The sequence below is a fragment of the Haliotis asinina genome, chromosome 6, assembly GCF_037392515.1.
Source record: "Haliotis asinina isolate JCU_RB_2024 chromosome 6, JCU_Hal_asi_v2, whole genome shotgun sequence".
In the NCBI taxonomy this organism is placed as follows: Eukaryota; Metazoa; Mollusca; class Gastropoda; order Lepetellida; family Haliotidae; genus Haliotis; species Haliotis asinina.
Window position 1 is genome coordinate 32,893,812 of NC_090285.1, and position 13,177 is coordinate 32,906,988.

Consider the following 13,177-nt stretch of genomic DNA (forward strand, 5'->3'; position numbering starts at 1 on the left):
CATCTGATTATGTTTGCAATCTGTCCATGTATCTCGTCATGGTGCAGATCCAAAGCTTTCTCGTCATCGCTGCCACTATCTTGGTCCAGAATGTCCACCATCACCGCCAGAATGTCCAGGACAACGGAGACCCCCAAGGACGCAGACAGGTGAAGGTCATGCCTCTGGATGACACTGACTGTGTCCGTTCCAAACAAGGAGCCGCTGAGACTGTTAAAACCAGGAAGGTGCCACTGGACAGGATGCTAGATTGTATTTTCTTTGTATGCTTTACGTGTTTCGGCATTGGCAGTCTTCAAGCTCTTTTATATGTATGAGTATTTTTCTCTGAACTAGAACAGCAGTGGTAAATTATAATATAACATAAACCGTATATTATAATAAGATGAGTGAAGGATTCTCGATAGAAAGGTGTTTTGAAATCTATACCGAGAGCAGGTGCATACTACAGCTAGTGTAAATAGTTATTTCCTTTTGTGCTACTATGTCACACGTTCCTGATCGCGTTAAATGTGATACCGTTTTACCTGTTACAACACGCCTCAGTTATATTCATATCTCATGTATTCCCAATTCTCTCCATATTCTACTATTTCAAAAGACGCTCGTATGACACTGATATCTGAGGTTTTCCTAGTCATCACTGTGACACCTATTACAAGGTCTCTGTATCATACTGATATCTCAATTTTTTCCTGATCACCTCCGGTATGCTGTTTGCACACTTTTTTCAAGGTGCCAGTTTTTTTCAGTTATCTTTAGTTAGATACTGCTAATTAACTGAAGTATACTAACATCTCGGTTTTTCCGAATGAGATTTTCGCACTTGCTACTGGAAGCGGGAAATATGGATTTTTCTGACACGAGTTTCGTCAAAACAATATGACACACTCGCGAGAGTGTTAATTTCTTTATTATCCTTTTGTATCTAACATTTTATTTCTAAACAAGTAAGTCCACGTAAAGCGAAATCAGTCGATTGACGTAAAGGTGAAGGTCGCGTAAGAAAACAGTGATACGTCACTATGGACGTAAACTCCCAGTGTAATGCTATTAAGTAATTAATTATATTAAGTAATATTGACTAGCTATTCTTGCACGAAGGCAAAAAATACAAACACATTTTGAATTGAAATTTAATCTTTATCAACTTAAGTGACTGTTAGGAAACATTGTTAATGGCAAAGTTATTCGTCGTCAGAAGAGTCACTGAGAGGAGAGCGAGCAACACGGCGACGGTTTGTAACTGCTTGATCTCACTCACTGTCAGGAAACTTGTCGATTTTGACGTGGAATGTCCCCCCGTATATTGGACCTCCGAAGATAGTGTGAACATTCAAGACTTAGCTTGTGTTTGTGTACGACATGCATTGGGATGTTAGATTTATTTCGGACAAACTGCCGATGACGGAAGACGGGCAACGCGAGCATGGAAACATGGCAGGCTGATTTCCAATTTCTGTTATAAATTCATTAACTGTCCATCAAAAGAATGATGACAAATAACACGTGTAGGTTTACACCATCAAACGCGAGTTACAGCAAGGAAGATGTAATCTCTGTGTCGCATGCAGCCTGAAAACACTTATGGGCCGAAACTGTTTTGAGGATACGAACGGAACTTCGTTACATACGGAATACATACTGGCATTTTCTCTGTACTTGGGTATATAGGTGTAATAAGTTGGGTTTTTACGTAAGAAAAATTTCAGATTTCTCTACCAAAGGCAAAGTCATCGTTTTTAGTTTACGAATTCAAATAAATCAACTGTGTGTTTTTATTATCATAAATAATAAACCAGGGTAGTTACCTACCATAGCTACCAAAATTTACGTATGATATTTGCTATCACAGCTGAACTAACACTCAAAACTACCTAAATATAAAGCTTTGCAATCTTTCGGACTGAAACAAATGGCTTGCTACGTGTCTGTAGACATCATATTTTCACGCAACATGATTAAATATTCGGGATAGAAACAGGATCAAATTGGATCAGTCACTATACCATCCAAGCATCGGGAAAAAAACTACACTGCTGGGATATTTGGTTACGATCAGACAAGGAATACCGTGGATATTTTTAAATAATGGCATATGATGGGCATCCGGCCTCTTGACTGTTTAGGTGAAGAAATTGTGCTAATATGGACAGGAGCCCAGTCCCTTTGCCCGTCACGGTCGAGGGAGCGGGCGCCGACCAATTTGCAGTTTGGTTTCGTAATTAGACCGTTGTCGAGAAACATTATTCGCTCCGCATCAGTGCCCCTTTAAGTCCCGATTGAACATGAATAATCATTAGTGGGCGGAGCTTATATGCTACGTCACATATAGGCAACCATGATTTCCGTTGAACTAAGGATAGAATACATGTCTCAATGACAGGCCTCTTTGCGTTATGCAATGTCTCAACCACAAGATGCATACGACGTATGTGTAAGTATTTAGTATATGTGCCGTTTATTCAATATAATGTGCTTTTGAATTTTTTAGACGCAGCTTCCTACAGGTAGCATTGGCGGAGCTGAAGCGATTTCGAAAGCCATCTCGAGAACATCCACTGGCTGACATTAGACTATGCCATGTCTCAGCCCAGCCCTAACTTTTCATTGCAATCCTTCCATACACAGTAAAATATATTGTCATCCGACGTAATATACTTATGCGATGCATATTGTCACACCTAATTAGGCTATTTCCGCGAATGTCAAAAGTGGGTCAACTCTGATAGTGCACTGATGTAAGACAGGTTACCCAGGCCGAAGCAATGCTAGTCACGCTATGTGCTAGTTCACATTTTGAAAAAAAAAAAATATGTCCCATTTTTTCCTAGAATGACAACCCATTTTTCTGCATTTTTGGTCTTGTATCTGAAGTAGACAGATAAATTATTTTAAAGTGTAAATTTAATAGTTTCTGGTATGAAGCCAATATAAATATAAAGCATAAAAAAATAACCACTATGCCAAAACCTTCACCAGGTAATATGTCTGCAGCAGGCCTGTTCTCCCTAGAATACCATTGTGGAACGGTTGTTGTTCAAGGCAGTACACTTATTGACTTTTAAATGTCAATTATATTTCTTTCATAACTATAAATCACTTAAATATCAACAATTTCGGAGTATTTATGGAAATATTTTTATCCCTTCTTGACAATCTCGGTGATCCCTGCCAAGGTCTTAAGCTCCGGTTGAAGTCTTGCCCCCTACCTGGCCCCTCATGGTTGATTGTGGCTGGTGGAGACAATTCCCCTGATCACTTGGAGCCTGTACAGCCTTCTGTAGACCAAATATTTCATTCACTCTCTCTCCCATTTCAGTCACTACTTTCTGCACTCTCGGCGCTTCATGGTGAATAGTCAGTGTGCAGATGACAGGTTGTGGCAGCTGCTCAGGGGAGCTCCATCCAGCCCCAGACACCCCAAGAGAGTGGTAGGAAATGAAAAGCATCTTCATCTTGCCCTACCTTTTCTGATAAGGACCAGTCGGAACTTAAGACCCTGTCGGAGTTTAACGGCAGCTAGAGCTGGTCTTAAACTCCGACAAGGTCTTAAGCTCCGGTTGAAGTCTTGCCCCCTACCTGGCCCCTCATGGTTGATTGTGGCTGGTGGAGACAATTCCCCTGATCACTTGGAGCCTGTACAGCCTTCTGTAGACCAAATATTTCATTCACTCTCTCTCCCATTTCAGTCACTACTTTCTGCACTCTCGGCGCTTCATGGTGAATAGTCAGTGTGCAGATGACAGGTTGTGGCAGCTGCTCAGGGGAGCTCCATCCAGCCCCAGACACCCCAAGAGAGTGGTAGGAAATGAAAAGCATCTTCATCTTGCCCTACCTTTTCTGATAAGGACCAGTCGGAACTTAAGACCCTGTCGGAGTTTAACGGCAGCTAGAGCTGGTCTTAAACTCCGACAAGGTCTTAAGCTCCGGTTGAAGTCTTGCCCCCTACCTGGCCCCTCATGGTTGATTGTGGCTGGTGGAGACAATTCCCCTGATCACTTGGAGCCTGTACAGCCTTCTGTAGACCAAATATTTCATTCACTCTCTCTCCCATTTCAGTCACTACTTTCTGCACTCTCGGCGCTTCATGGTGAACAGTCAGTGTGCAGATGACAGGTTGTGGCAGCTGCTCAGGGGAGCTCCATCCAGCCCCAGACACCCCAAGAGAGTGGTAGGAAATGAAAAGCATCTTCATCTTGCCCTACCTTTTCTGATAAGGACCAGTCGGAACTTAAGACCCTGTCGGAGTTTAACGGCAGCTAGAGCTGGTCTTAAACTCCGACAAGGTCTTAAGCTCCGGTTGAAGTCTTGCCCCCTACCTGGCCCCTCATGGTTGATTGTGGCTGGTGGAGACCATTCCCCTGATCACTTGGAGCTTGTACAGCCTTCTGTAGACCAAATATTTCATTCACTCTCTCTCTCATTTCAGTCACCACTTTCCGCACTCTCAGCGCCTCATGGCGAACAGTCAGTGGGCAGATGACAGGTTGTGGCAGCTGCTCAGGGGAGCTCCATCCAGCCCCAGACACCCCAAGAGAGTGGTAGGAAATGAAAAGCATCTTCATTTTGCCCTACCTTTTCTGAAAAGGACCAGTCGGAACTTAAGACCCTGTTGGAGTTTAAGGGCAGCTAGAGTTGTGATTTGATGATTTTGTGTAAGAATTTTGTGTTCTTGAAATTTTTTATCCATGCAGTAATTAAAACTAATTTCTAATATTTAGTTGCTTCTTTTCTAGTCTGATGACTTCTGCAGAATGTGTGCAGACAAGGTTTTAAGTATTCTGAGTCAAAAAAGAAATATTCCTTCTTTAGGGCACTATAAAAGAACAGGAGAAGGCAAGATGGTTAAATTGTTTTTATTTCATCGTTGAGAACTGAGTGATGTACTCAATACACTGACAGTGCCACAATCAGTTCCATTAGGCTACACCTCCTTTCCAAAACATGGGTATACAGAATGTCAAGTCACAATATAGACGTTGAGAATGGAGACTGGCTGCCCGCAAATGATTTCAAATGGTCCGTGAGGACAGTCGACCTCTTAACATCTCAGCCCTGGTTCGTGTAGCCAGCAGAAATCTGTCACGTAGGTGACATAGGATGATTTGACGGTCTTCTGCTTGTGTCGTCACACATGGACAACCCGACCTTTTGCAATCAGAAGTGGTGCCAGTTTTTATGTAGATGACCTCGCAAGTCATACACAGTACGATATCTGCATCCCACTGCTCTTGCGACGTCAATAACTGATCTTCCCGCTTTTTCACATGCCAACGGCACATTCACGTTGCACATTTGACTGTCATGCCATTTAAAGTATCGTTAGAACTGTGGTTTAAAGGTGTTTTTTTATATAGTTTTTTATATATAGTCGACGCCTCGTCGGTCCGTCCATCCGTAATCATTTTGTTTCCGGAGCATAACTCAGAAACCATTCAATATTTTTAGACCAAAGTTGATAGATATGGTAATCTCAGCCTATGGTTGTGCCTTTTGCTATTTACAGATTTTTGGCATTTATATTTTTTTCGTTTTTCTGTGGAACATTTTGGTGTTAGTCTTATGATGGGGTGGGCTTCGTTTCTGGAGCAGAACTCAAAAGCCATGCAGTATTTTTCTGCAAAACTTGGTAGATATATCAGTCAGAACTTGAAGTGGTGCCTTTTGCTATGTACAGGATCTTGTGATGTATTATTTTCTCGGTTTCCATGGAAACGTTTCAGACTTAGTCTCAAAATTGAGGGATGGGATTCGTTTCGGGAGCAGAACTGAAAAACCGTTCAATGTTTTTCTGCAAAACTTGGTAGATATATCAATCAGAACCTATAGTGGTGCCTTTTGCTATGTATAGGATCTTGTGATAATGGAAACGTTTTGGACCTTGCCTGAAAAGTGAGAGGTGTGTTTCATTTCCAGAGCAGAACTCTCAAACTTCTTAATATCTGTTAGCAAAACTTTCTAGATATGTGTAGCAGACGCCAAGGTGGTGCTTTTGGGTTTTTAAAGATTTTTGTGATGTATTATTTTCTTGGTTTCCATATGTTATTTTCTTGGTCTCAAAATGGAGGGGTTGGCTTTGTTCCCAGAGCACAACTCGAAAACAATTTCATATCTTTCGACAGATCTTGGCAGATATGTCAGACAGGTCTTGAAATTGTGACTTTGCTGGTTACAGATATATGGCATTTATAATTTTTATGATTTCCATGGAAACAATTCAAGCTAAGTCTAAAAAAACAATGAGTAACTCTCAGATTATTTGCCCTTTAAAACATGTGGGGGCCGGGTGGATATGTCATCTTCTGATGACTCTTGTTTCAGTTCTTGAGGCCAATGCAAACATGTGCAAATGAAGAAAACTTCGATGCAATGATCACATGAACGATTGCACATGCAAAACCTGATGTGGCACTAACGTCATTTGCTCGACAAATTGATGTTTTTGAGTGGGTTTTGCTAACGGTTTTCTAGAGTCGAAAGTTTGGGATCCCATTCCGGATATACAGATGTATCATCAGAGAAACATTATTCATTATTATCCCCCTGCCATATAATGGAATAGGAGAATACAGTGTTTTGTGTAAATGGGCTGTTCTGTCTGGGCTGAATTTCTTCAGGGTGACTTGTGATAGCTTTCATAAAACATCAGATGAAAGATGCTGAACTTTACTGACATTTCTTTTGGTCCACAATCTGCACATTGTATTGACTCCACCCATCCATGATTTGACCCCAATTTCAAGGTTGTTTAGTGTGTTTCAGATTGAAACTTCGGGTGACCATTGTTGACAGTGGACACAGCAAAATTGAGATGGTCATTCCATGCCATTATGGCTGTCAGATAGTAATTGCTTCTTAACAGTTATCGCCAATACATCAGTATCAGTGTGCACAGTTTGGGGCATTGAATTAACAATTTCTGTTTTGTTTGCAATGTTTTTTCACAACACTAAAGGACAGCTCAAGAATCTTATGGGATGTAACATAAGAGGAAAATTAAAGAAAAAGTTATGAACTGCATAAATGTTTTCACCTTAGTCAGGGCAATATCACACAATCAATATAACAACAATCTGTATCATACATAATAGTTCATGTTAACAAAAGTGATTAATTGCTCCATTCCCTATCAGTCTACCGCAAAAATCAATCAACCAGTCACACAATCAAATATCAGAGGTTACTGTATCATTCAAACATACATTAATTCACAAATGAGACAAGGAATTCTGAAATGGCGATCAAGTAAATTGTGAGGAAACACCAATTTATACTGCCATGATTCTCTTCTGCCATCTTATATGAAAACATGATCAGCAACAGTGAACTGACAGGCCATATTGGTGAACAGCTCAGTAAGTACCATAACTAATTCTGACTGTGTGGAATATTTTCGTAAATACTGCTAAAATATGGTGATAACTTTTCAGCAACATGTTAAGAGCCTGTTAAAAGAGGTTATTTTTCAGTGAAACATAATATTGCTGTGGAAGTTTGTGGGAAAACATTTCAGTTTTAAGCAACCTGTAAAGGCAAGTACACACTTTAATAATTCATACTTTTATGCTTTCCTGTTGATATTTTACCATGGATACCATTTGGCAAATAGTGACAGATTTCATAGTACTGGGCGTGAAGCTATAGTTACTTTAAATGGAATGGATTGTTTAGTGGCCCAGATTTGAACACAGCTTTGTTTTGTGGTCTATCAGTGACAAGAGCCCACATCGAGTCATTGTTACCTGGTTTCTAAATTTATAGAACCAATAAATTTGACAATAAATTAGGATAAAGTCACCTCTGCCACTTATTTGGGTGTCTGAGTTAATCTTCGTGTAAAGTCACAAGATGTGAGTATTGTGAGTATGAAATGTGTTCACTGTTGTTGGCACAACATGTCACAAACCCTTTTAATTGAAGTAAACAATGTTGCATATGATTCATTCTTTCTGTTTGACCTTTTTCGCATATGAATAGACATAGTTTTCTTTTTAAAAAACACTTTTTTCATTAATGGCTTTCAATTATTTAGTCTCATGGCTGATAATTTCTTATTTGACATGTACCATGATATTGACACCATTTTCAACTTGTAGAAAGACTTGTTGTGACTGGGGAGGTGTATCTTTGCATAATCAGAAGCCTTCACATCCAAGTTAGTATAATGTTGGCAGTATGTAATCAAGCACCCTCCTTTTGCACTGATATCCTCTACCACCTTGTAGATGCTGTCACAACTGGACATGTAGGTACATACCATGTTTAGTAAGTCTTCTGGTCCAGGCTGTGTCTCATTATCAAATTTAATGACTCACTTACCCTTATTCATTAGATTTGTATTTCTGAGGGTTTTTTTTTCACTTTGAGAAGAGTAACCAATAAACTCCTTAAGTTATCAGGGTTAAATTTTCATCATTTTTTTAAAAACTGACTAATGTATAAAATGTGGGGTTGTTGAAGCAATTTCTCAATCACATGAGGTCATGAGTATCAAAATCATATTCCTTTAATGTAGTAGACTCTGCTGTGTCAGCAGAGGAAGGCAAACAACTGACCATTTATGAACAGGAAGTTGTGTAGTTACTAGTTTTTAGGTTTAAACATTATTCGATATTCGAAATATGCCTTTGCTTGGAACTATGACATGACCCCCTTCTTTTGTGACAAATGAGTGAAATCCCACGGTATATGTATGATTATAAAAGATTCTTCATTAATGCAGAAATACATTTTGCAAAGCATTTTTGAAATAGTGTTACCTGAGGGTTATAATAGACCTAATTTGTCTCTAACAGCTATTTCAATGCAAAAAATCTCCTCTTTATGGATATGTTGGACAGGAGAAAGTATTGAAGTATCATTCAGTTCCCTTTTATAGTCAACATCTCATCTGTTGTCCGTCTGGTTGTCCATAATGATTTTCTTCCCAGACCATAACTCAAAAACTGTTCGATATTATTCAGTAAAAGTGGTAGATATACCAAACAGACATTGAGGTGGGGCCTGTAGCTATTTACAGATTTTTGTCATTTTTTTTCCTGGAAACAATTCAGACTTTGTCTCAAAAGGGAAGGATGGAGTTCGTTTCCGGAGCATAACTCAAAAACCGTTTCATAATTTTAGACCAAAATTGATAGATACAGTAATCTCAACCTATGGTTGTGCCTTTTGCTAGTGACAGTTTTTTGGCATTTCTTTTGGTCTTAGTCAAATGGTGCAGTGGGTTCGTTTCTGGAGCAGAACTAAAAAACCGTTGAGTATTTTTCTGCAAAACTCGGTAGATATAACAGTCAGAATGTAAAGTGGTGCCTTTTGCTGTTTACAGGTTTGTGTGATTTATCATTTTCTTGATTCCCAGGGAAACAATTCGGACTTGGTCTCAAAATGGAGGATCTTGAAGTGGTGCCTGTCTGTTTACAGATATATGGCATTTATATTTTTCTTGATTTTGAAACAATTCAAACTTAGTCTAAAAAGACATTAAGTAACTGTTAGATGATTTGTCCTTTCAAATATGTGGGGGCCGGGGGGATATGTCATCTTCTGATGACTCTTGTGATTTATTATTTTCTCGGTTTCCGTGGAAACGTTTAGGACAAAAAGTTTCTCAAAAGTTATAGGTGTGTTTCGTTTCCGGAGCAGAACTCAAAAAACTTTGAAATATCTGTCAGTAAAACTTGGTAGATATGTGTGGCTGACCCCAAAGTGGTGCCTTTTGGTATTTACAGGTTTTTGTGACTTCTTCTTTTCTTGGTTTCCATGGACTTGGTCTCAAAATAGAGGGATGGGATTTGTTCCTGGAGCACAACTCGAAAACCATTTCATATCTTTCAACAGATCTTGGCAGATATATGATACAGATCTTGAAATGGTGACTTTGCTGATTACAGATATATGGCATTTATATTTTTCATGGAAATGATTTGGAATTAGTCAAGCTGGCCTTTAACCTTAAGTGAGATGTGATGTGATGTGATGTGATGTGATGTGATGTGCTATGGTATGGTATGGTATGGTATGGTATGGTATGGTATGGTGTGGTATGATATATGACATGACATGACATGATATGATATGACATGATAGAGGATATTTATATATACACATATCCACGCATTAGTACATACTCAAGGCACTGGTATTGTTTCCCTCGAACACTGGATGTCAGTCTGAACAGCACATTGTATTATCAATCTCAACTCCCTGGGGAGTATGCAACTCATGCTGCCACTAGGTGCACCACGTTTTATTGTGACTCTCCCATCCTTACGAGGTACCCATTCACAGCTGGGTGGACTGGGACACATAGTCACAGTACTTAGTCCAAGTTCCCTGCATGTTGCTGTACTTGAGTTTGCCAGTATCCATGTGGCCACCATCTGGTTATATGCCAACGGATTTGTGGGTTGTGCACTGTACATTAGAGGTCTGCAACACTGAAATAGTCTGCACACAAAGTTGACTTCAAGGTTTTTTACACCCGATCACAGTTGGGCTCGATCCTGACACCTCAACCTCGCTGGGTCACTGGCCTGGCACCTTAGCCAGCTCACCTACCATACCCCCAGTAACTATTCTTTTAAATATTTGGGGGCCAGGGGAATATGTCAGCTTCTGATGACCCTTGTTTCATTGCAGTTGTGACATGATGCTGATTACCACTTTTCCAAGATGTAAAACATCATTAATTTGGAAAAACAACAAGTGTACAGGTTAGATGTAAAGTATATTTATATTCCCTCTTTTTTGGAAGCAATGATATTTGAATCCAGCAATCCAGCAGGGCAAACAGACTTTTTCTGTAGGCTGGTACATTGGATCATGGACACATTTTGGTCAGTGTCCAACACTGTAAGTTGTGCAGCAGCATCAACATGCACATGCTATGTAAGTTAAGGCAGTTAATGCAGAAGTCAACAGTAATCATCATGCTCATGTATTTTTGTACTAAGGTTTGGAATGTACAAATCATGTTTAACTTGGAACACATTTTTGAACCAGTACTATCATGGACATATGATTAATAGTCATTCTTCTTTAGTCAACACATTATATAGGTTGAGATAGAAAAATGTTATCACTAAATATACTGCCAGTGCCCTGTTGCTATTACCTGTGCATTGTAAGGAAGTCTGTCTTCTTCATGCACTAGGCTGATGTGTTTGGGAGTTTGAATCAAACTTGGTGCTGGTGTGTTTCAACACCCTTGTTTTTTGCTGTTTTTGACAATGTTTCTTTTCACTCAAACTCAACGAATATTGAATTTTATTTAAAGTGCCCATTAAGCACACAAAAACTTACATTTATGTAAGAGTATAAATGACTTCAACATGATTCAGTTTATATATATGACTATCAAATTTTGTGATGTTCCCACTTTCTTTTTTTTTTTTGTTGTTGTAGTATATAATGAACAATATACAATTAAGGAAGAGTCCATTATGGACAGTTTTTGAATAGTATGTCCTTGTACCTAAAATGTATTTTTTCACATCCATAGCTAAGCCAGACATGGTACATGAACATGTCAATAAATATGGATTAGTATCTGTGGCTTTTGCTCTGAATATGTTTGTCTACTCTTGTTCATTTTCAGTAAATTTTATAACGTTATTAACATTAATCACATAATGTGAGATAAAAAAAAGAATGGTAAACATGACATTATTTATTACTATACCTCTTCATACAGCTTAGATATTGTTCAGTGTGGCATTTGATAACAACAACAAATAAACAAAAAACATGTGAAGTACAATTGAGCCTAATGATTGATATTGATACATTTCAGGCACAACCTTCAAGAAAGAAAAGTAAGGAAGTCGCAGTGGCTGATCCGTCTAGACAGCTGACTTTGTGTGCTGGCGATTAGGGTGCAGGTTCAAGTCCCAGGTGGGAGTCAACCAAAAAAGTACTAGAATTTGTATTTTACTAACAATGTGTAATCCCAAATATGACATACATTACATTTGATCACTTCCTAAATGGCAGTGTAATCACAATCAGTTATGCCTTGATATGGGAACAATAAGTCCAACTCAACATTCCCTATCTCAGGGAAAGGTAGTTGACAAAAATCAAATAAAATATGCGTGATCTGATATGAGATAGCAAATGTGATTTTTCAAGGTCATATGTAAACTTTTAGTCACAGATGCAGAAGCATCTTCCTGATGCCTGATATAAAGGAAATTATTGTTGATGTAATTATTGCTGAGACAGGTACACAGAAAAGATGTATTTGACTTGCAAGTTTCCACTGGTGAGGCAGTATATGCTCAGCTTTCTGTGAACCGTTGGTACCAATACTATATGCCATAGTAACAATCAGACAATTCCCTCGGCTCTGTAGTGGCATGGCTAATGACATATTTGTCTTTTTTCCATTCAGTGAATAAATGTATTTGACAGTTCAAAGGTTTCTGACAGATTTTAGCCATAATTGTCCAATAAGACATTTTTATGTTTCATGTATAATTCAGTTATATTTTTCTCATATTTTGCTCCTTTCAGGTTATCATTACATTAAAACCAAATGTTTTTATTAATGACTAACTTCATATGTTCACAGGTTGTTCACCATTCATCCCATGTTGGGTTGATCGCCTAGTCCAGATCAACAATTTGCAGACAGCTTGGAATTCAGCTGATGTTTACTCTTGCTCTCAAGAGAAAGCATTATGAACTAAATGCATCGGCATGGTTGAAATTCTAGATTTAGCATTTAGTTAGAGTAATTCATGCACCCACTTGCCATTGTCGTGCAGCTGTGCTGGATTTATAGGTAAAAATAGATCCCCATGAATAAATTCCTATACCAAGTGGTGACCATGTGATCAGTCTTTGTAACCTAGCATATTATTCGGCAGGAACAGTGTGGGGCATAAATAGCATGTAGTTAAAAACCTGTTCCATTTGTGGTCGAGGTCATGTGACAAATAAAATAGTTTAAAGTCTGTAAAAAATAGAAGTATTCAGCAAGAACACTGAGAAGTTAACCAAAAGTTTGAAATGCAATTTGGTATCATCAGCCCAGAGAACATGTCCAAATTCCTTCAACTGTAGTTTTAAAGGCGTCATTCCATTTTTGGTGACAGTCACATGACGAATAAAAAAGTTAAAAATCTGTAAAAAATAGAAGTCTTGAGCAAGTACAGTGGGAAGTTAATCACAA

The 13,177-nt window shown here is 38.8% G+C and overlaps 1 long non-coding RNA gene across 2 annotated transcripts; it reads left to right on the forward strand.

The window, feature by feature from the left end:
* Window positions 1-2,348: 2,348 nt before the first annotated feature.
* Window positions 2,349-12,799, forward strand: LOC137287671 (uncharacterized). 2 transcript variants are annotated; one of them, XR_010957047.1, is made up of 4 exons: window positions 2,349-2,437; window positions 4,433-4,544; window positions 11,795-11,914; window positions 12,575-12,799. It is a non-coding gene; the product is annotated as an uncharacterized lncRNA (long non-coding RNA). The 2 variants fall into 2 exon arrangements; XR_010957046.1 differs by having other exon boundaries at window positions 11,795-11,895.
* The last annotated feature ends 378 nt before the right edge of the window (window positions 12,800-13,177 follow it).